Below are 25,030 nucleotides of genomic sequence, written 5' to 3'. Positions count from 1 at the left end.
AGGCATGTCCGACCCAGCCCGCCATGAGCCAAGAGCTCATGGCGGGCTGGGGTCGGGATTCGAGCTAGACGTCTTCTCCCGCAGCCCTCCATGCTGCCCCTTTACTGCAGCCCCAGACTGCTCCCCAGAATCAGGCTTGCCAGGCCTTGGGTGTCCTCAGCCCACACCCAGCACCCCCAACCCTCCACACAGCTTCTGCTCCACTGTCCAGCACCGTGGCCAGCCAGCTCTGCTCCACTGTCCAGCACCGTGGCCAGCCAGCTCTGCTCTGGCTCTGTTTGTGGCACCTGCAGGGCTCTCTGCCTGCTATTCCTTTCTCCTACCTGCCAGGAGGGGGCCTGGGGGACACAATGCTATTCCCTCTCTTAATTCTTCTCTGAGCCTTGCCTTGACTTGGTGAATTATGTCTTCCTCTGCATCTTGATCCTGATAGGTGGGTTTATGAGAAACCGGCATTTTTCATTTTTCTTTCCTTGTGTGTGGTAGACTTTTTCATAAATAATTTCGGAACCAGCTGCATCAGTGTAGTCCCAGAGCTTTGCAGTAGTTGCAGCAGGAACATTGTTATAAATGTTTGCTGAGTGAAGGAACCAGGCCATGGTGGAAACAGGAGGCAGGAACTGCATCTGCTGTGCCACCCTCCGACAGGCGCCGGCTCTGTGGGTGACACTCCTGCAGCTGAGCTGTGTCACCCTCCGACAGGCGCCGGCTCTGTGGGTGACACTCCTGCAGCTGAGCTGTGTCACCCTCCGACAGGCGCCGGCTCTGTGGGTGACACTCCTGCAGCTGAGCTGTGTCACCCTCCGACAGGCGCCGGCTCTGTGGGTGACACTCCTGCAGCTGAGCTGTGCCACCCTCTGACAGGCGCCGGCTCTGTGGGTGACACTCCTGCAGCTGAGCAGTGGCAGGGAGTAACCTGCAATATGCAGACTCATTTCTAGTTTGGTTATGCTAGCTCCCAGCAAACTCCTGTGCATGGTGCTCACTTGAGCCAGTGCTCATTGGCATGGAGACAGCGGCTGTGCCCCAGGCCAGCATGGGGAACCACCCTGACTGTAGATAGCTCTGCGAAAACCCCAGGATGGCCCACACCACAGAGAAAACAAGCCTCCCAAATTACTCCTGTGCTTCCTTGCAAACCCCTACTCACTAACTCCCCGGGAGCACTTGCACATTTTTCAGGAATGTGCCAAAATACACATTTCCTTCAGTTCATTCAAAGTGGAAAATATAGAGTTGCTCCCCACAGAGCCGTGATGTTGACAGGTCCTGGGTTTCGCGTTCCTGATGGGGTCATTGGAGCACACTGTGCACACCTCCCCTCCCCCCTTACAGCAAGCTGGAGAGAAAAGCTTCATGGGACGTGGTGTCCCAGGTAAGAGCCCACCCCAGCATCAGATGTGTGCTCAGACACCTTGCTGTCCTGATGTGGTGTGACGCCCCACAGCTGCTGCTGACTGTTGGGGAAGGAGACAGGCCCCTTCCAGATGTCTTCACCAAGACACTCAGGTTTTGGATGAAGAGATGGGTGGTGACCTGGCTGGTTTGTAGGGAGCATCCTTCCTGGATGTGGTGGCTGCTGACCCTTGAGGAGACTCAGAGCCCCTGAGGAAGTTTGTCCTGGGCCAACAGGAGGAGCACAGGCGCATGGGGGTGCAGCCAAGTACAAGAGCAGCCCTGCAGGGCCCCTCCTCGTCTAACTGCCCTTGGCCACCAAGTCACATCTGGATCCCAGGGGTCTGGTCAATGGGTCCTGAAGGGGAACTCTGAGAATATGCAGCCTGTTCTAAGGGCCAGAGGAGAGTGTGGGTCCTCACTCAGCCTTGATTCTGGATCTTTCTTCATAACTCTTGACTTTTGGTTTTTCCCCTTTGGCCACTGGCTCTGACTGATGATCCCCTTCTTATTTTCCAAGTCATCTTCGTATTTACACCAGAACTTCATACAGAAGAGACATTAACATTCAAGACATCCTTTTTCTGAGAATTGGGGGGGGGGGACACTTTGTCCAGGCCCTTGTCTCCACCTGCTGCGCTGCTGTGTGACACTGGTGTCAGACAGGCGGCCCAGCCTCAGCTGCACATTGTCACCAAGCATCCTCCTGGGAATTCCTGTTGGGATGCCTCTGAAGCCTGCAAGTTTGAGGTAACCAAAGCCAGCTTCAAGGATTTTCCTGCCGACCATCCATCCCTCCTGAGGGTCACTGCTACATCGTCCAGATCATATTTCAGATCAGGGACACCAAGGGTCACCTTTGGGGCTGCCCTGCCTCTCTCCCTCCACCTCCAGCCTGTGGTGAAGTCCAGCCAACTTCACCTTGTAAACTCCAGCCCCGCCTTCTCCTCCATGAAGAGGGGAAGCCAGCTCCAGCATGAAGATTCTGGTCCCGGTAGCTTTCATTGCTCACCTGGAAATCCAACTTCGGAAGCATTTCTGTTAGAGTTTATTAGTGTGGTTTCCCCCTTATCTGTAGCAATACTTTTCTGCTACAGTGTTCTCCTCCATTATGTCCCAGGAAAACAAACACAGAAAAATAAAGCAGGCTAATCAAAGAGAGTAAAATGCATTTCGAATCAGATATGAATGTGACTGACGTCTTTAGCTGTGCTTTGCTGTGTTCTGTTAGATGGATCAACGCTCAGCAAAGATTAAAGAGAAAGTTGAAAGTCCATTAGGGGCTTCACAGACAGAAGCACTTGGAGTGTTCCTGGAACTCGTGCCTTTATACAAATATCTCTGCTCCGTCCCCTGGTGCCATGAGTGTGGGGAGGCCTGCCCCTCCAGGAATGCTTCCTTGCTGGACTGTCTCACCTGGGTCCACAAATGCCAGTTGCTCAGACCTTCCCTTGCAGACAATGGTGGAGAGCAGGGGTGCTCCTTGGGGTCCCCCCCCTCCGTGGAACTTACCTTTCTCCTGGGAGCAGGCTTTCTTGGACTCCTGGCTGGGCTGGAGTAGCTGGGATACTCAGCAAACAAGGCTCCACCAAAACACACATAGAATCTGTTCTAATGTCTCCAGATTTCTGGGGTTGGGGCAGAGGCCATCTTGTTTAGTGATGAGGGCATCTGGGGAGAGCCAGGTAACCCAGGGCAACAGGACAGAGCGAAGCGCAGGCACGTGGGGAGAGGGCCGTGGCCTGTGAGTGTTTGTTGTGGTTGTCTGGCTGGATCACGGCTGAGCTGGTGCCTGTGTGGTCTCTAGTCCATCACCTGTGACAGCAACAAGCTTCAGGGAGCCCAGGACAGGCAGGGAGCCTCATCTGCCCGATAGGGCCCCTTAAAAAGGAAAGGGACAACTTGACAGACAAGCCTGGCCTGGACTCTGCTGTGGGATTCTGAGGTGGTCTCCCTCGAGGGAATGGCCAGAGCAGTCTGAAGCCTTCCCTGGTCATCAGGTGTGAGGCAGTGAAACTGTCTCTCGCTCCCTGGGTGGAACCAAACAAGTTACTGATGCCAGTCTGAATTCCTTCCAGGTCCTAGACAATGCGTCAGGCAGTCTTGTCCGGCTTTGTTCTCCGAGAGACGACTTCAACCCCTTTTTGGGTCATTGTGTGCCCTGTTCCATGCCTTCACCTTTGCTTCCAAAGCCCGTTTTCTTGATATTTAGATTTGGGTTGAAATAATGCTTTACTGAAGTGAAATGCAAGCCCTCACAAGCAAAGGGGAGTGCTTGAGCTGATCCTCGAAGTTCTCTGCTTGGAACGGATCTGGGTGGCTGCGAAGCGAGCTGTCACGTCTGAGCTGTTTCTGGGTATGGGGAAGAACTCGAGATCCTAATCTTTGCTAAAGGAGTTGGCTTAGGAAATTTGCAACTTTATTAGTTCTTCTCTCTGATCAATTTATGTCAAAAAGTACATTAATTAAATTCATAAAATTAAAACTATGTAAAGATTCACCGTCACCAATGTGGTTTAACTCACAATGTTTCACCTTTTCATGAGATGAACATATGTCCATAGAACAATTATGTACAATATACAGTAACATTCTATGTTCAACACTTGATTGTCATACAGTAGGCTTTGTGTTAGGGAACTTTGCAAGACATAAGCACATTTATAGTAGGTGAGGCTTACCTATGACATTTGGTAGAGTAGGTGTGCTAAATACATTTTCACCCATGGGTCAGTTCACATGGGTTTGCTAGGAGGTAACCTTACCATGGAATAGATTCTTTCACCATGATTTAATTTGCCTGCTGCTCACCATCCCTGAACAGTTCCCGTGTGACTGCCCTCCTGTACTGACTTCTTGTTCCACTAACCACATCTGCCTCTCCAGTTCCTGACAGGAGGGTCCAGGAGGCTCTGGGATGCACCAAAGGCCATGTCGGTGGGTTGGGATCCTTTTGATGACCAGGAATTGGTCCTGGAAAAGGTCAGGCCAGCTCTGATGGTTAATGTTATTGGTGATAGACAAATAGAAATAGAATTATGTGAATATGCCCTGTCAACATAGAAACTTTTTAGAATGCTCCTGAGCGTTCCAGATGGTTTTCTGGTAGGAGATCCCCAGGTGTCTCAAAGTGGGCCATGTTAAGTTCTGAAGTTCCTTGTGACTGTGTTCTCAGCTCTGGATGTTCGTGAGGCATTTGACTCATAGTGTAGTGGAACAAACAGCAGGATAAGAATCAATACCTAGGTCACCATTTCTGATCTTTTATTCTATCCCCCTTCTACTCCCAGTCCTATCTATTACCAACTCCATTTTACAGGCTTTGAAATACGTTTCAGTTTTCCTTCTTGGTGTGTCCACCTCTGCATTCCTCATTGAATTCTATGCTCAGTGGCAGTCAGCTCTACTTTCATCCCTTAGTGGTCACCTCATCCTTCTAGCTATGGTATATGCAGCTACTAGGAGGAGAAGGAGTTTTGTTAACAGGACAGAGAGATGGTGTCCTCTGGATTGAATAAGTGGAAATAGCCTCCAGGAAGAAGTCAATGAAATATACAAGTTCAGAAGGACCCACCTTTCTGGGTCCCTGGAGCACAGGGAGGTGTTGGGCTTGGAGGATCCACCTTGCAGGGTCCTGGAGCACAGGGAGGTGTTGGGCTTGGAGGACCCACCTTGCAGGGTCCTGGAGCACAGGGAGGTGTTTGCCTTGGAGGACCCACCTTTCCAGGTCCCTGGAGCACAGGGAGGTGTTGGGCTTGGAGGACCCACCTTTCCAGGTCCCTGGAGCACAGGGAGGTGTTGGGCTTGGAGGACCCACCTTGCAGGGTCCTTGGAGCACAGGGAGGTGTTGGGCTTGGAGGACCCACCTTTCCGGGTCCGTGGAGCACAGGGAGGTGTTGGGCTTGGAGGACCCACCTTGCAGGGTCCTGGAGCACAGGGAGGTGTTGGGCTTGGAGGAACCCACCTTTCCGGGTCCTGGAGCACAGGGAGGTGTTGGGCTTGGAGGACCCACCTTTCCGGCTCCCTGGAGCACAGGGAGGTGTTGGGCTTGGAGGATCCACCTTTCCGGGTCCGTGGAGCACAGGGAGGTGTTGGGCTTGGAGGACCCACCTTTCCAGGTTCGTGGAGCATAGGGAGGTGTTGGGCTTGGAGGACCCACCTTTCCGGGTCCCTGGAGCACAGGGAGGTGTTGGGCTTGGAGGCAGTTCTCTCACAGACATCCTGAGCAATAGTGAGGTTCAGTTCAGTTGATGAGGAGTGGAGTAGCCCAGTGCGCTCCTGGCACTGCGTTCTCAGCTGCCACTTTCCTAAAAACTCACTACAGTTTCCTCTGTTCCACTCCAGGGGGATTTCTCTGAACATGATGGTGTTGGTTTCTTCTCCCGAGTCTTGGTGCCTTTTACCTTCCCCATCTCTGAGCCTGCCCTAACGCTCGTGTTGGTGGACTCTGCACAGTGTTTTCCTGGACCATGGCACCTTGTTTTCAGTTTCTCCTGGATCATTTTGAAATTTTCTCAGAGAGGCTAGTTTTCTGCTCTTGCTGTTTGCACATATCCATGACATCACAGATTAATGACCTGCGATTTCCAGGTCATACACACTCACCCCGTGAGCATTTGTTTTTGTCATATTTTGTTTCTTCAGAAGAAAACCAACAAGTAATCAAGAGGCTTGAGGGTTCCCTGGAGTTGAACCCCGTCTCAGCACTCCTTACAGAGTAATCCTGCTGTTTGCTTGTTTCCGATCCTGGTGGCTCCGGGAAGGCGCTGCCTGTGGCTGTGGAGGAATACCGCCCCCTGGCAGGCCATGCTTGTGACCAGACTCGCTCAGTAGTCCCCTCGCCAGCAGCTGCCTCGGAGAGGGCGTGGGCTGTTCTCTGTTGCAATCACAAGCACGCAGCAGAGAACTTTACATTCTGGCCACAACTTTCCATGGCTGCTGGCGGGATACACACTTCAATAAGAAACTGAATAGAAAGAGGTGGATTAAGAATCATTAAACTGCAGAATTCAGTTTACATCTGAATGTGATAGAATAAAATGGGACTGAACCATAAAGATAATACAATTTTTTGTCACATAGCAGCCTTTCCAAGTATAAACTTGGTCATGCAATTAATTTTTGATTAAAAACTCCATGATTAAATATTTAACAAGTATTAACTGGGTATTCATCATGGGCCTGGTATCCAAGACACAAAATTCTCTGTCTGAGAGAACTGCTCAGATTATAAAGGAATAGCAATATTTAGGCAAATGATTTTGATAATGTGTAAAATAGAGATACGTGGCCAGATGTTCCCACCAGATGGAAGGCTCTTACTGCCTACACGTGTGCTAGGTTTGGCATGCTTGCCCCAGAGGGCCAGGGATTGGGAGCAGTGCCAGACAGTTGAGCATGGCAGCCAATGCACTCAGCATCACTGAGAAAGATGAGCGGCCACGCAAGTAAGCAAGCAGCCTGTATGCAGATGTGATAGGAAGGCATCTGGAGCTCCCTGCGTCTTCATCTGTGCTGTGCAGGCAGCCATGGCATGTGCCCAGGGCCGTTAGAAAGGCAGGGCCTTGGCTAGCCCGGAAAGGGAATGAAGGGGGCATGAAAGCCCCATGCAGGTTCTGTGAAGTTCAGGCCCATGTGTGGATCGGAGCCTTCCTGGGTGGATCTGGTATCTGGTGTGCGGCTGGGATTGAATTGTAGTTTTTGCCATCAACATCTAAAGGCAGTAGTACTTTGTAAAAAAAAAGCTTTTTCTTGTTTCCTTTTTCTCCCAACTCTTTAGAAACAATTAATCATATGGATGACAATGGGTTTATTTCTGGACTCAGCTCCCCCACAGACACTACACTGTTTGATTGCCATGCTTTGTGACATGAAGTCTTAGATTAACATCTGGTAGTGTGAGGCCTCCAAGTTTGCCCTTGTCAAAAGCGCTTCGATTCTTTTTTTCATATAAATGGCACAATCTCTATGTCAACGTCTATAATTTTCCACTGTGATTTTCATTGACACTATAGATCAGTCTGGGGCTAATTAGCATGAAAATAATTTCTAAGTTGGATTTGTAGGTCAAAGGTTTATAAACTTTCATCTTTTCATATATATATGTTTACTAGTATCAGTTTGTTTCTAAGAATCAAATCTCATTTTTGTTTTATTCAGTTCAAAGTAGTTCCCAACACATCCCTGAATTTTTTTTCATTGAAACATAGTAATTAGAAGTCAAGTAGTTTCACATCTTTTTACTGAGATCATTCTGTTATTGACATTTGATTTTTTTGATCACAGAATATACTTTTATAAGTTGAATGCTTTTAAATTTATTCAGAATTGTTTGGTAACACTGAGTTTATTCTACCTTGGAAAATGATCATAAATACATAAAAAGGAAAGTGTATTTTTTTGCTGTTGAATAGTTTTTAATAAGTATCAGATATTTAAAAAAATCAAACGCAAAAAGCTGTTATTCCTCCAAATCTTTCGCCTCTAGCAATTTGTTTTATTATCTCCATTTGATGTCACAAACAATGTTCTCAAAAGCTATGTGGAAAATAGAATTAAAATGCAAGTTTATTTTTGAGCAATAAGATAAAATCCATGACTAGATTCTCACAATATATGGTCCATGAACTTTTTGAGCCCCTTGTTCCGGCCCAGTTGTTGCCTCATTCTGTTTTGCTTTAAGTACTTTGTAGGCCCTGTACTAGTCTATTTCTCTGCTGGGTTGGATCTGCTGTTACTGTAATCCAGCTTTTTTTTTCCCTTTGACATTCTACAGGTTTTCTTTTTAGTAACTCAATTTGTTTTTTATTTTCAATTGTCTTACAATTATGCTATCTAATACTTTCTTGAATGCATAAAATGAAGATGTGAGTATATTAACCTACAGCAAGCTAATTCTTTGCATCACTCTCTGGATCAGTATTTAGTATTCAGCTTCTCTTGTTCTGCTTTTGCTCGTACCTGGACATTTGGGGTTACAGTCCAGTGTTGTGAACATCATCTGTGCGGAGCCTGTCTTTCCTTCCGTTTGTAAACAATTCTGATCTTTTATTCAGACATTTTTGAAGCAGTTTGATACTTTTGAAGCTTGCCTTTAAAGTTTGTTACCATGGATCAAATCAGCCTTTACTCCAGGACTTTTCCCTCTCACTTTGAAAGCCAAAACTTGGAGTTAATGTTTTCCAATATCGGGTGAGTTTAAACATTTCCTGCTTTGTATGGTAGAAACCCCAAGTATCCCTGGTCTGTTTTGAAGATCGCTTCATCTGTTCCTCACATGCCTGCATTAAGCTGTTAGGTCCCTGGAGGCAGCCTGCTGATCCCTGGGGCTCACCTTGCAGCTCTGCTTCCCAGTGCACAGCCCTGCAGTGAGGTCGCCTCCAGGCAGCTTTTCCCCCATAGTGCTGAATCCTGCAGCGAGGTCTTCTCTATGCAGCTCCCCTGGTGCACAGCCCTGCGGTGGACTCAGAAACCACGCAGCTGCATTCTCTGGACTCTGCCAATCCATCCTGTCCCTCTGTCACTCCTCCTCCGTCTTCTGACAATAGGGCAGTCGCTGGGTTCTGTGGTCATCACTGCTCTTGGTGCTGTGTCTGCTAGATTCTCTCTCCAGTCATTCAGCAGGGCGGGCACCTAGCTCCTCCATCAAGTCTCCAACTGCCAGCAATGTCCAGTGTTTGAGAATGACTGCCTCATACATTTTCTCATTGTTTTTACTTTTTAAAAACAGTAGTCAAATTTGCTTGCTGCTACTCTATCCCATCAGACAGAAGTATCCCCATCAATATTTTCATTGAGAAAAAGAAAATCCACATAATTAGGACAAAGGGGATTTCCAAGCAAGACGTGTCATGAATTGCATCACATGCAACAATGAAGACAAGTTTTGGATCATGGATGAAGTGTAAGGAGATCTATCAGATGCCCTGTGTAAGCAGCGATTGGTCAGGATCAGAGCCTCTGCTATTGGGCACAAAGATCTCACATAATTCTGCTAAGTTTCATCCATTTAAATGTTTTTCTGAACCGCCAGCAGCATTAATGATGTAGTTACACAGGCAACTTACAGAGTGCACTGTGTCTTGTGCAGTTTTTACCGAATGTATTTTGAACACTGATTTGGCATTTCTGGTGTGAGTAGGAAATATTCTTGACACGAGAATTCTGTTTAAGTGTCATGTGATCTAACTAGCTCCAAAATGGTTTTCCTTGACCCCAAGTAAATATCAACACACAGGGAGTTAATAGCATCTCTGGCATTTCCAAGGAGTTAATAAATCCAAGGAGTTAAGCTTCATCTTGTATGAATATTCTCAGCAGACATTCTTCAAGTAAATTTTCACCACATTCTCTTCTTTACACTGCTGTTAGATAATGATGCAATGCAAATTGTTTTTCATGCATATGGAGTAGAACATTCAATTAGGTTTCAATTATGTACCTGACTGCTTTTAAGAAACTCCCAGTTTGTGCTGTGATAGCATTAGCTCCCTCCTGCTTTTCTTTCTAACCTTTAGTAATTTTAAGATGTCATTTGGTACTATCACAGCTTCTACTGAGCCAAGCAAAGAAGAGGTCATGAAGCTTTCACACAAACGAAGTCGAGCAGAGCTCCCCGTGTTGTGGGCATGTCTGGTCAGTGGCACTGTCGGTTGAGGAGTGAGCTTTGCACAACCCAGAGCAGAGGAGAGACACTGAGTGTAAGTGCAGATGCCAGAAGGGCCTAGAGACGAGGTACCCTATAAAGGCTGGGGATACATCCACCTAAGGATTCGTATGTCCACTAGTTTGAAGAATTCACACATTTGTAGTGTGGTCCTAGCTACCAAGAAAGGAGCCGTGGACTCCTGAGAGGGCAAATGTGAAGAGAAGTCAGGTGCAAATCTGTCTCTGATGGAACTGAAAGAGTCCTAATCAGTCTGTCATGGCCAGCGTTCTGGGGTAAGATGCTTGCTCTGTGGCCAGCATCTTTACAGGACTGGACCCACTTAGGCTTCTCAACTCAGGATCAGAGTTCCTGTGAGTAAGATGCTTGCTCTGTGGCCAGCATCTTTACAGGACTGGACCCACTTAGGCTTCTCAACTCAGGATCAGAGTTCCTGTGAGTAAGATGCTTGCTCTGTGGCCAGCATCTTTACAGGACTGGACTAATTTAGTCTTCCCAACAGCCCTTAAAGGAGGAGCCATGATGCATGCTTTACCGATGAGGTAAAAGAAAACAAAATGACTTTTACAGAGCTGCCAAAGAGAGGCACAAATGCAGTTCAAACCAAGATCTCTTTGATCCCAAACAATTCCACTTTTCCAGTATGAGGCATGATTTCCTGTCTCAGATGCCTAAGTTCATATCTTGGGACAGAAAACAAAGGACTGAAAGGGAGTGGTGGAGTGTGGCCTGTCTGCTGCCCTCAGCCTGTCTCTGCAGGACCTCACGCAAATGGGTGCATCCCTGCTGCAGCCCTGAAGCACCCCGCCCCGCCCACCAGCGGCACATGTCTCTGCCCCCTGAGCTCCTCCTCACACTGACCGCCTTGACCGTCCCGAAGAGCAGAAATCCAAAATAAAGCTATTGCTAATGCCACACTCCGTGTGTGTCTGAGGGCTCCAGGGCATGGCTCCTTGTATCTCACTGGCCCCTGGGGGCTCGGGCAGTTCAGGAGGAGACAACATCCACGCTCTGCAGGTGCTACGACGCAGCAGCTCCACCTGGACTGTCCATGGTGTCATATCATGGAAACGCTTTGTTGAGATGTACAACCTTATTACAATTCACGTGTTTAACTTTGACACTCTAATCACTGCTTAAATACTCCAAACATAATAGATCCAGCTCACAAACAACACAGAATTGTGCAACATCTCCAAGCATTGCCTTGGAGAAAACAATTATCCATCTATTTTTAGAATTTGTACTCAGGGATAATGTATTAATACCAGTTGCATTTCTAATCTGTTTGAATCAAGATTAAGATCCGTTGAGCATGTGCTTTAATAAGATTCAAAAATTTTCCTAGGTCAAAGATTCTCGGAAAATGCCTTTCATTCTCTTTTCTTTTTTACTGGTTTCATGACTATATTTTCTTTTTTTTTTTAGATTTATTTATTTATTTTTATTACAAAGTCATATATACAGAGAGGAGAAGAGATAGAGAGGAAGATTTTCCATCCAATGATTCACTCCCCAATTGGCCACAATGGCCGGTGCTGCGCAGATCCGGAGCCAGGAGCCAGGAACCTCCTCCAGGTCTCTCACGGGTGCAGGATCCCAAAGCATTGGGCCGTCCTCGACTGCCTTCCCAGGCCACAAGCAGGGAGCTGGATGGGAAGTGGAGCTGCCGGGACCAGAACCAGCGCCCATATGGGATCCCGGCACGTTTAAGGCGAGGACTTTAGCTGCTAGGCCACAGCACCGGGCCCCTGGTTTCATGATTATATTTTTCAAAGCAAGTCCTTTTTATGTTATAGCTATTATTTGAACATATTTTATTTTGTTTTATGGTATAATTTCATAAGTTCTGGGGTTGCCTGTGCCCTTCCGCAAGGTTCCTCCCCACCCCACCGTATTGATTGCTTCTCTAGTTTTACAAGACTGTCCTACATGAACAGTCACAAGTACATCGTGTTGTTAAGTGTTTCCCAACAATGTAGGCATGGATATTATCAGGGAATCCACCGTCTTACTGTTAGGATGTGTTCAGTTCTTTCACTGGGAGTCCATCGCTGGTCTGTATGCACACAGACACACAGCACTTGGTCTGCGTATCTGAACGTCCCGGTCTCCACTACACCTCCATGGTATATCCCCCACCTTACAGAGCCAGTACCCTAAGCTCCACGATGACACTGGCCTCAGGGAGTCAACTCAGCTTTGGCACTTGCCGTAAGGGTCGTTTAATCCAAAAAGAGGTTACTTGAGCACAGGGAAGCCCAGTTTGCCTGGCATCCATGTTAGGGTGGTGTTATATGTGTCATTTGGCCACAGTGCACACATGCTTGCACTGGTTACGTGTTTGCTGTTTCTGTGTCGCCTTCATCTGGATCCTAGCAGAGGGTCTGGCATGCAGGAGGTGGTTCACTTCTTGAGCAGAAGTTGAGCGTGCTCACACGCTTCTAGAATACAAATGGACTTGAATATTTGGTGTCTTATGAGTTGGTTGGCTGAGTTGCATAAGTAACACAATCTGGATTCTGTTTCATCTTTTTCCCAAAATGATTTTTAATCTTGGTACCATTATTACATAGAAAAAGTGAGGTCTTAACATAAGGATCTTTGTCAAAGACCGCAAATAGAAATTTTCTTTTTAGATAGATAAAATCAAAATAATAGTTGTGAGGATGTGTTTTATTTATTCATTTAAAAAGACTTATTTTTTTTTATTGGAAAGTCAGATAGACAGAGCAGGAGAGACAGAGAGCAAGATCATTTGTCTGCTGATTCACTCCCCAAGTGACCACAACTGCTGGAGCTGCGCTGATCCAAAGCCAGGAGCCAGGAGCTTCTTCAGGTCTCCCACACGGGTGCAGGGTCCCAAGGTGTTGGGCCATCTTCGCCTGCTTTCCCAGACCACAAGCAGGGAGCTGGGTGGGAAGTGGGGCTGCCAGGATTAGAACCGATGCCCATATGGGACCCTGGCATGTGCAAGGCAAGGATTTTAATTGCTAGACCACATGCTGGGCCCATGAGGGATGTGCTGTAAACTTACCAGGACAACTGAGGTTTTCCCATATTTGAAAAATTAGAAATGAAGAATATTATTTACATAATAATCATAGAATTCTCATCATTCCTCCCTCTCTACCTCAGTTCCTTTCATTTTTTTCTTTCTCCCCTCCCCTTCCCTTCCCTTCCCCTTCCCTCCCCTCCCCTCCCCTCCCTTCCCTCCCCTCCTCTCCCTTCCCTCCCCTCCCCTTCCCTTCCCTCCCCTCCCTTCCCTCCCCTCTCTCCCCTCCCCTTCCCTTCCCTTCCCTTCCACACCTTTCCCTTTCCTTCCTTGCTCTCCTTTCTCCCTCTCTTCTTTCTCTTCCTCTTTAGCAAATGCTAAGTAGAATGATCATCAAATCATTGGGAATATATAAGTTCCTTAAAGAAACTTAAGTAACTTAACTTACTGATCATAAACACTGCTTCCAGAGAAGATTACAGCCAATGAAGTCATACTCAGGAGTGCCTGCTCTCTGTCACGGGCCTTACTGTGTCGTCTGCCACAAGCAGCACTGAGATAAAACTTGGATGAAAATTGTTTATTTGCCAGTGAATCCGGGATGCTAGATATTAGAGTGGAGAAAGACCAGGAGAGATGTCAACAATAGTGAGGTGCGCATTGCCTCCGTGGTTGCCCATGGTGCAGTCCTGTCAGGAACCCCTGAGGCTTCCCTGAGCTGTCTCACTGAGGTTTGTATCAGCTCTGCTCCACGACTGGTTATTGTTGATTGTGGTGTTTCCCTCCAGTGTGCCCCTGTATATGCTGAGCACACTCTCCAGGGCAGAGAGCATCCAAGCTTGTCAGATTCAGCCTCGGGAAGGATGGGAAACCAAGGTGGGAGCCAACCACATCAGCTGCATCCAAGTAGGTCAGGTCTCCATTGGTTGTGTTTGTGTCCTTGTGGTTGGTTGTGCCATTCCAGTATCAGTAACTTGTCCGGTTTCTTCAGTGTCATGAGTGATATAGCAAAAATTCATCCCAACTCTGCAGAGATCCAGCACTTTTGGGATCCCCATTCTGCAGGGATTGAAGAGAGGAAACGTTACAGTTGTGTATCAGTATACAGCTTCATCACAAATGCTTAACTGAAAGCATAAAAGCTGGAGAGAACATTGTATTCCTCTTTGGTGGCCAATGCTGGCCTCTGAATCCAGTGAATATCATCTCTAGAGGACAGCTATGAACACTTTACCTCACAGTATTTCAGCGGGAGTTGGATTTAAGTATTAATCTATCCTCTGAAAGCATGCGAGGAAACTTTGACAACAGGAATTTGGATTTGTGCTAAAAGCAATGTCTGAAAGACACATGTTTATCTACCATTAATTGAAAAAAAAAAGATCTTTGCTATCTTGGCTTATTTTTATACAAATTCAGTGCTTTGTAAAGCAGTATGCTCTATGATCCTTACCCAACAGTTATTTGCAATTTTTGAAATTTGTGTGTGTTAGCAGAGCAAAATATTCCTTCCACATGAATCCCAACCGCACCTCATTGTCACTAAGGCAATTTACCCAAGGAGCTGTCTTAAATGATGTATTTCGCCCTTAGTGCGTTATTGAAATTGTCTTGCAGGATCAGTGTGGAGACATGAGCAGTGACTATGGTATAGCAACTGAGAGATTGTGACGCCTGGGGTCTAGCTGGCACGAAGGAATAACAGCTTCCATCCAAATGGCCACCCCGCCTTTCCCTAGCAGTTGATGTAAAAAAACACCTCACAGGAGCCATTTTTCTTTCTCTAGATCATTTTATTGCCTGTGATTTAAAACCAGAGTAATTGAGATGTTGAGTGGGAAATTGTTGACAGAGGGCAAAATTGTGGGGAAAGTAGGTTCCAACCCCAAACACTAACATTGTGTAGTCACAGAAGTTGGTGAATCCTCTTATCATTGGCAAAAGGAAAGAGCCTAGGATAGTAGCCCTGGGTGCCCGTGTGTGAAGGGTAGGGAGTTGCAAATTAAAATGAAGACCCTGGGATTATACACATTCAAGGCCCATGGTAACTTTCTCAATAAATGTTATCAATGTATTTGGTTTATCTCAGATCAGGTTATTTAGAAATACTATTTGAGTATTTGTTGATTTGGAAGCAGAAGGAAGGAAAATGAGATCTTTCACCCACTAGTCATTTGTCAAATACCCACCACAGCTAGGAATGGGAGATGGGTAAACCAGGAGCCAGAGTCAGCCCGGGTCTCCCGTTGTACAGCAGGGGTCCAAGGGCAGGAATCGCCACTGGCATCCCAGGGCACACATCAGCAGGATCTGGACTCAGAATCCTAGCTGGACTCAAACCTGGGTCACAAGCACATCCTTTGAGGACAGCCTGACAGGCCAGGGCCAAATAATCAACCAGCTGTGAAAATTTTGAGTACATGTAGATCGGAAGCAGCCAATAGGGAACCTCACCTTGCATGGCATGTGGTGCAGGTGGGGGATCAGCTTGCTCAGAAAAACAGCAATGAGAATTATTTTGTCATGGCAGATTCTCACAGAAGCCCATGTGGGCACCAGCTCTGACTGCTCCCTGTGCTGTGCCGAGGGCCATGGTGGAAAGCATGACCAAACTAGAGAAACCTTGAATCAGACTTGGCAAGTGTTAACATGGAGGATACAATTGGAGAGAGATGGGGCTTCTGAACTCCAAGCAGTCTGAAAACTTCAAAGATTTGAAGTGATGTCATCTAGGCATAGCATCTGTCTGTAGCTGAACCGACACCTGGTTTTCCATCTTTCTATCATCTACTTAGCTAATCTCATTTTTAATGAATACTTGTGTGCTACATAGACTTATGTTCTGGGGGTGTTGAGTGAGTATGGCACAGAGAATATTCCTGACTTGCTAGGTACTTCCAGTCTGGCATGGTCAACATTTAACTTAACATGGTCAAAAAGGAATGGGTTATTGCTGAGTATAGGAGTTGATTAATGTTACCAGTTTTAAATTTCATATTAGTGGTAAAAGCAGTAATTACCACAGATGTTATTTCTTTTTAAATATTGTTTACTTAAAAGGTGGAGTTATGGAAGAGGTAGAGAGAGAGAATTTTCCATCTGATTTACTTCTCAAATGGCCACTGCTGCTGGAGCTGGGCCTCTCTGAAGCTGGGAGCCAGGTGATCCTTCTGAATCTCCCACATGGGTGTAGGGGCCCAAGCACTTGGCCCATTTGCTGCTGCTTTCCCAGGCCATTGGCAGGAAGATGTATCAGAGGGCTTTGAACTGGCACCAATATGAGATTACAGCAGCACAGATAGCGGCTTTCCAGCAGGTACTGTTTATGAGCACCTGATTTGAATTTGGTTCTTTACAGTATCTTTCCAACAAGATCCTTGTCTTGTTGAAAACTGCAAACTCTTTAAAGCTGGGTCCGTTCTGTTCATTGAGTTATACCCAGGACCTTCCTCAGTCCATAACTAGCTGTAAAAATAAATAAGTAAAGACAATAAACCAGGAGCTGGATGTGTCTGCCAAACCATGTCATGCTGTTGGTGGGGATACATAATTGCCATACCTAGGCATAGTCAACAGGTGTGCGTGAGTTTGATGGACTCTGTTGTGGCCTGGACCCTAAGTTCTGTCCCACCATCCCCAGCTTCTCCTCTGTGGATACTTAAGAGAGGGCAAAGCCCAATGGATCTCCAAGAAAGAAATAGTTTGGAAGTCAACTTTCCCTTCAGAAGCAGGCGTTTATGCTCTAGTCTGGGAGAAGCAAGCAGACAACTAAGGGTGGGATAGACACTGCAACCTCCAGCACAAAGGCGAACGTGACGCTTTGTGTGCTTGAAGGTTTGTGATACACCCAGAGGCTTTGAAGCAGAGGTAGCAACTTGGAACGGCAAATAGATGGCAAATACATAGGCTGATTTTAAATGGAATGCATGGATAACAGATTTTGAAAAATTCAATAAATAGCTCTTCCCTCTTCTAATTTTAAGAGTTGGGTTATTCACTTGCCCCAAGACTTTATTAGGCTTCGCAAACGTGTGCTGTTCAAGCCTCAATGCCTGTCATAAGTGCTATTCAGAGAACATCTCTGTGTGGCAGCGCTCGCTCCATTTTGAGCAGGGCTGCAACACTTGCTGAAAGGGAGCTGTCACGTGACGGGCCATTCCCCAGGCCCAATCCGGCTGCCTCTTTCAGATGCCAGAGTCACGTGTCTTCTGCACAAAGCAGATGCTCCCATCGTCTGAGGCTGAATTATCCTAAGAGGTTGAGGGAAGGGTCTTTGGATGAGCCAAAACAGGAAGCTTCACTGTAGGTTTCAAATGCTGCTGAAATCTGGTTTTTGTTGATGTTGAAAGAACAGAATGAGAGATTGGAACAGATGACAAGTGGCATTAAAGTCCAACCAAAGCTGAGAGAAATTAGCCTGCAGCCAAGTGTTCTGTTGATTGGCAGCGTGGATGTGAGTTAGTGGGGCCCTGGGTTCAGGTGGACCTTGGAATGCTGGCTGAGCTGCGTCCTTGGTGGTGGAACCACTCACGCAGAATCCCTGGAGGCTGATCTTGGCAGCTGGATGCTTCCTAAGTTGTCAACTGTTGTCCGCGCAGTTTCTGTGCCAGTAAGTGTCTGATGGAGAGAAACGGGGTTGGGGGAGGTTGGAACAGATTAGTTGTGGTTAGGAGGGCTGTATTTTGTGCCACAGGAAAGCTTTCTGCTTGAGTTCATCCTGGGCAGGTCAGCATATCAGAATGGGTGTTGCAGACCCTAAGGGCCAGCGGAGGGTACTGTCCTATAGGAGACATGCCCAGACACTGGCTTTCTAACCTCGAGATTGTCCTAATCTTGGGAATGATGGTGATTTTGGTCCTTACTTTGTGCAGCTGGCGCTGTTGTGGATCTAAGTTTGACACTCAACCTTGATGAAGATTGGTCAGATATACAGAGATCCAGTCACATGTCGGGACGTGCTGGGACCCTGGCTCAAGGCACAGCATGGGTATCAACACTTAACTGTGGAAAGAAGACAGAAATGCATTTGAGGGTGCTATGATGGAGTTGCACACTGCCTAGTGCAATTCTAGAAGCTTCCTGTGGAGTAACTGCCACTATGCCAGATGACACCAAGAGCAACAGACAGCTGTAGTGGTGAAGTAACCTGTTCAGCATTATGTGCCTAGATTTAGGACAGAGGGGAGTTTCAGTAGAATTGTGTGAGCTTAGGAGGTAATTCTGCCATCCAAGTACTAAGCAGGCCCGACCCTGCTTAGCGTCCGAGATCAGACAAGATAGGGTGCGTTCAGGGTGGTATGGCCGTAGACAGGAGGCAATTCTTTAATATAGAAGGGCCCTTGTTACAGGCAATCTAGCCACTGTGGACACAGCAGTACTTCTTAGAAGGCAAAACTCTTGCAAGCCTAAGACCCACTGAGCAACTGATAAGTTCAGCCATGGGTGACAATGCTGTGGGCAGTGAATCACGGGCATGGCTTTATGCATGGGGAACCATGCACAAAAGGCAAATCTTCAGCCACTTGGTTTTCCAGGTGGAGTTCCTGGCCAGACTTGTCTCATGCCATGAGCAGAGCCAAGGGCTCAGTCTTGCAGTTCTGTGACATGACAATCCAGGATGTGGCCTTGCTGATGCCTTGGAATTCTGACTGGTTGCCACCTTTCACTGCAGACTCTGCACTGAGCCAGGCTACCTGACGCCTGCTCACACTCCTCTCGGATTGTCCTTGAGTGGCAAAAGTGAGCGTTTGGCAGGTGAATTCGTTAATAGTCTTCCCAAGTTTAAGAGCCAGTTTCTAAGTGCGTCCATAACCTGGCCCTGCAGGACAGGAAGTGTGTTCTCAGGAGGTGATCCAGGAGTTTGGGAAGAGGCAGCTCGGACATGCACATCACTCCTCCAGTCGCTTGAACATACGGCTGTGGGAGGGGACACAGTCCACTTCCATTTAGGCAGGTTGCAACACTGGCTGCCCAGGAGGTTCTGGGAATACAAATCACAAAAGCCGGGTCAGTAATGAATCTGCTGCGCGCGTTGACTCCCCTGTCACCACCTGAAGGGAGTGGTTGATGTCTGCAGCTCTCTGGTGCGCTTGGAAGATTAATAACTGTAGGGGCAAGAGACTGCAGCGGGAGCATTTTCAGGAAGGATGAAGTTGATTCTCCCAGAAAGACCTTAGGAGGGAGCCACCCCATGAAACTGTCACATGGATGCAAAGCTGGGTCAGCAGCGATGTAGACCCGGTGGCAGCTGTGGACAGTGTGGGAACTGCTGAAGCCTGACTGTGCCTTAGATTCTAGAAGCATTAAAAGGCTACTTTGGATTAGAAGGATCAGGAGTGATGTGAGTTTCTCCCTAATTATTTCCTATGGTGACTTTATTTTCTGAATAATTCTTTATCTAATTATAATCTACTGGGGATATGTGGTATGTAGTCAAACGTTTTTGCTGAATGAATGCGCTGAGCCTATTGGCAACGGAGAACACCTCACTAGAGCAGTCAGAGAGGCAGCTCTTCGTTTTTCTGGCCGTTGGAGATGAGATACAGCATGAAGTCGTCCCTAAGGCTCCACCTGGACTTGACACAAATATGTGTCACTACGTGAATGAGTATGCTGAACTGGGACGTTGGAAGAGTAAGATCCATGTGGTCCCTGAGACCGCCTGGGTGTGTGTCTGACTTTACAGGGCTACTTCAGCAGAGGACTGTGTCTCGAGGGTGCCACACTCGGTGCTCAGCACTGAATTTTGATATCACCTTTGATTTTTGCACACTCATGTTAGGCATGACTTTTAACCAGGGAGAAGAGAAACAGAGCCTGTGCTGACTTATACCAACCCAGTAGTTCTTGGTGATATGTTGTTGTTTCGTTCCTCGAGAGGTCTTCGTCATTGTCTGCAAACCCTTCTCATTGTCAGAACGGTGGGGAAGGAGGTTGCATCGTGTGGGTAGAAAATCAGGAGTGCTGTTCTAGAACACATGGACAACTTCCTGCAGGAGAGAATTACCTGATCCATCATGTTGGAGGGGCCGGCATCACACGAGCAGGCTCTTACCAGGGTCTCCACATTAGCAACTGAAAATATAGGATACCCATTGGATTTGAATTGCAGATAAATGACAAATAATTCTTAGTGATCGTGTGTCTGATTGCATGAAAAAATCATGACTTTATCTACCCAGTTTCCTCAATGTGTTATGGGAATAATTAGCGCTACATTACAGGATTACTTTAAGAAGCAAATAAAATAATGTACATAAAATGACAAGCATTCATAAAGGATAATTATCAGCTTTATTACATGTTTATTCTTTTCTTTGGTGGTACCAGGAATTCCTAAGCCCAAGCTTTATCAAGATCACCCTTTTCTGTAATTTATTCAGCAGGACTGCAGCAGCTCTCACTACTGGATCAGCAAGGATGAGCTGACAGAGTATAAGCCGAAATAGAATGCACGCACGACCCAGGGAGCAAACCTTGCTTGTACATCTCATTTTCTTACCGACTGAGAGTCCTCACGCTCCTGGCATCCCACATGTCCAGCAGCCTTCCGCAGGGACCCGTGACCTCACACATGGCGGTAAGCCAGGGATCAAGACTCTTGCCCCGCGCATCACCGCAGGCCTTTCCGAGTTTAAGCTGACCAGAAGTGGGAAAGGTATGCTAAGTACGTGTTTGTGTCAGAATTTTGTTTTCTTGGGTTTTTTTTTAGACATCGTTTAAAACTCTCAGGAATCTTCGCATTGCTGCCTGCAGCAGTGGTTTAGTCTTTTTCTTTGCCTCTGACCTTCCCTAGTATGAACATTCTGTGTTTGAGCTATTAAAATATTGATGGTTGTTCGGTGGCTTTCTTAGTCTTACTGCTATAAATGTCATTTCTACTAGTATTTTGTAATGCCTGTTGGTGAATGCATGGATATGTTTACAGGGGTGGTGCAGTAGTGCTCCTATATGCGCATAATTTTACTGCTAACTAGGTAGTTACAGAGTTTTGCATGCAGAATGTGACGATTTACGATCCCACCAGCAGCCTTGCATGTTTTATCGTCACATTTTCTCTACACTTGATACTGTCAGTTTTTATAAATGTCAGCCGTTGTAGTGGCTGAGTAATGATGTCCCATTGTGCATTGAATAATATTTTCCTGGCGGTAGTGATGTGGAGTGCCTGTAAAATGTTGATTGCCCATCGTGGTACAAGTCTGCATACTTGGGGGATCCCAAGGCACCTGGCAGGCCCTAGCAGAGGGAGGTGGTCGAACAGCCTGGATGAACTCCTCTTCCCAGCCCCCAGCCTCCAGCCTGTGTTTGACTGACCGAACCGTCCTAAAAGCCAGCGGACAGTGGAGCCTGGGAGAGGCCCATTTTGGGGGCTAAATCTTGGATCAGATATTCAGCAGCACACATGCAGGAAAAACTCTGAAAGGAACAGTTACCACAATGCTCATAAAATCCAGCCTGTGGAGCAGACCTTGCGGTTGGGCCTGGCATGTCCTCTCTCGGGCCACTGCAGGGCTGCTGCATTCATTCGCTGTTGCTGTACCAAAGGTGGGCTGGGGCCCACACACTGGTCATCTGTTGGTGGTGTTGGCGTAGCAGTGTCTGAGCAGCACTGAGCTGCAGCCAGCTCAGCAGCACTCCGGGTGCTGGCTTCATTCCCATCATGGGCTTGACTGGGGAAGGGCTGCTGTCTGCTTCCTTGGCTGTTTGCACAATCGCATTGCTTGCAGCTGCAGAGCCCATGCAGGCTGTTGCTTCAAAACCCTTAGAAGAAAGTGTCTTCCAGAAAGGCTGGTCCTTCTGTCGGTGAATTTAGCTTGTCAGACCCATCCAGAATGACGTCCCACTGATTAACTAAAACTAAACCCTCTGAGCCCTTAACTACATCTGAAAAATACTTTAATCTTATTGTATGACATAGCCTAAATCCTAAGTGATTTCTATCACATTCAAAATAGTTTTTTTAAAGGTTTATTTATTTTACCTGAAAGGAAGATTTACGGAGAGTGGAGAGACAGAAATTTCTCATTTGCTGGTTCACTCCCCAAATGGCCACAACTCTGAGAGCCAGATCAGTACAAAGCCAGGAGCTTGGAGCTTCTTTCAGGCCTCCAGCATGGGCGTGGGGCCCCAGGACTTGGGCCAACCTTCATTGCTTTCCCAGTGTGTCAGTAGGGAGCAGGGTCCTAAGTGGAGGAGCACTCAGACTGATGCCCGTTTGGAATACTGGCATCACAGGTGGAGGCTAAGGCTAGTATACCATTGCTCCAGCCTCATGGTCAAAATCCTGCCCGCACTGCAGGGCAAGGAGTCATGTAGACGCTGACGCATGGAGGCATATGCCTTGAGAGCCATCTGAGAATCCTATCACAAGCACTGTGTGTATAGCCTTTGCTTTCTCACACGCACATGAAATCCTTCAGAATACTCCCACTAAACTTTATTTTCTAGTCACTGGCACTATTGATTTTTGCAGTACGTTTTTTTTCTCAAAGGAGACTCGTGGTGTAACAGTAAGGATCCAGGACATTCATGGCACGTCCCCTTCTAATTGTATCTAAGCTCTTGGGCAACAAGTGAAATTGCTAGAATCCAGGACCCAAGGTTTCAGTGAACACCTGAGTTATCTATTGCCTGGGAGGAGATGGGCAGTTAAATGAAAGCATCTAAAGGTTTACTGCAGGAAGCAAACAATCGTTTGGGGGCACCAAGAGAGCATGGGTCCTTCATGAAGACACAGGTGGCAAGCAGTCCTTCAGGGGCACCAGGAGAGCATGCGTCCTTCATGATAACACAGGGAGCTTTTTTTTTCTGGAGAACAATTGTTCCATGGGGTCATCAGGGAGAGTGCCACCACTTCTGAGCAGAAGCTATGTTGTCTGTTCTGCCCAGAGAGGATGCTGTTTGTCTTTGCTGGATCAGAACAAAGTTACATACATACAAAGCATTTGAATGCTCTGAATGCAAATCTAGATGAAGGGGTGTGGGGTCCCCGTGGTGGGAGACACTTGCCACACAAGGTTTTGTTAGAGGTCAGCTCTGTCCCTGGCTTGTTATGTCACGATGTGTGATCGGCAGCACTTCTGTATTCTCCTTGGGTCAACTTACTCAGAAATGAGTTGGTAAATCCCAAGACCTGGGGCTCTCATAATCTCTCATAATCCTAGAAAGATCAAGATATGCTATTTAGGCAACCTGTTCAGAATCCCTAAAACACAACAAAACAGGAGTTATGAAATATCTGAAACATAAGACAGACTAACTGCCACGACCCTAGCCCTCCAGGCCTAGCACCGTGGTGTGAGTGGCCCTTCTGGGTCTCCTGCTGGCGGCTCCGAGCCTTGACTCTTCCTGGTCCTTTGTTCACGGCTCCCACCTCGGGATCCTGTGCAGTCCAGCACGTTTCCAAGATGGCAGCTGAGTTTTGCTTTTCTCTTGAATGTCCATCTACAAGCAGTTGCTTGAGCCTTGACGAGCAGACTGCAGGGCTGAAGGTCAGTCGAATCACAAACAAGCCAAGTGCACTCAGGGGAGTGCTGGGGCCGGCCCAATGCTGGCCTCCCCTGCTGGCTCAGAGTGAGAACTCTTAAATCCAAAACAGCCTCTTGCAGAGTGAAGCAGAAGGGCTCTGTTGAGACAATGCAGTGCCGAATGGGCAATTACTCTTGTAGGACTTTTGCAGCAGTGTTTGCTATAAAACAAGATGTCCTTCCTTCATTCTGCTTTGAAGGAAATAGTCTTAGAGAGGTGAGAAATCACGCTTTTATAGTTTTCTTTTATTTGCTTGTAATGGTGTGCCTAAGCATCACAAAAGTTGTCCAAAGTTGCCTTCACCAAGGCACATACATACAAATGCTGACACAAATGTCTGTTGAAATCCACTGTGTCATTACCATGGTATTGTGTGTACTCAGTAGCTCTTCCTTCCTCCCTCTTCTTCCCAAAGGCACTGGGTGTTTGTTGGACGCCAGACCGCACAAGTGCAGTCGTGTGGAAACACTCCTGTACTCTGAACTGGGTTGAAGGCCAGGAGGGACGCTGCTCCCTGCGAGGCGAGGTTAGAGGGCCTGTGACTGAGCACATGTTGGAGCTCCAGGCGTGGAGAAGCTGGTCTGCTTCCACAGTCGAGAGGAAGTGTGGGCAGCTGGAGTCCCTGGGTGTTCCACCCTCACCTCAGCACTTGTGCTTGAGGGTGTTGACACGGCGCCCAGGGCCTGGTTAGCCTCCTGACAAGCCTGCAGTGAGAAGTGGCTAATCAAGTGAAGTGCAGGATTAACAGCAGCATCCTGTTTACCAGGACTTCTGACAGGCCTCTAAACAGAAGCTCTCGCTTGCAAATCGGAGCTGAATTTCTGTGTCAATAACTACCAGAGCGAGTGAGTGGCGGTTTTCCGGGATCACACACCTGCACGGGTGTTCACATGGACTGACAGTCTTTGCAAGGCTGGTTTAGCCTTGGAGTCAGGATCTAAGGCAGCCCTTCTGCCGTCTGACGGTGCTTGGGCCCTGACGAGCAACCCAAGGAATCCAGGCGTCTGATCCTTTCCTTTCCCAGGTGTTGGGCTTATATAGTGATCATTATTACCTTGTGGGGTCATTTTAGAGGTCAGATGGGGTGATGTCTTTGAAAGGAGAATTGGCTCCAAGATCCCAGACACTGGGTTCAGAACAACAGCTGCTCTGGAGAGTCCCTGGTGGCCCTGACTGTTTGCTGATTACACTATGAGTGTGGTGGGATGGGAGGGTGGGGTGGTGGGACCCACCCAGATCGTCTCCCAGAAAGTCAGGGGTCAGGCCTTGCAATCAAAGCCAGCTATGCTGGTGTTGGACACGGACTACTTCACCACAAGTCTAGGAATGCACTCAGCTACGTTTTTAGCATCTTCAGGAGTCATCATTTGCAAAAAGCAAGCTATTTATTTGCCAGCATGTCTTTTAGATTCTAGCTGGTATTAACTGGCTTAAAAAGTCTCAAT

This window comes from Ochotona princeps, chromosome 20, assembly GCF_030435755.1.
Source record: "Ochotona princeps isolate mOchPri1 chromosome 20, mOchPri1.hap1, whole genome shotgun sequence".
Taxonomy (NCBI): Eukaryota; Metazoa; Chordata; class Mammalia; order Lagomorpha; family Ochotonidae; genus Ochotona; species Ochotona princeps.
Note: the sequence above shows the minus strand (reverse complement) of the source record.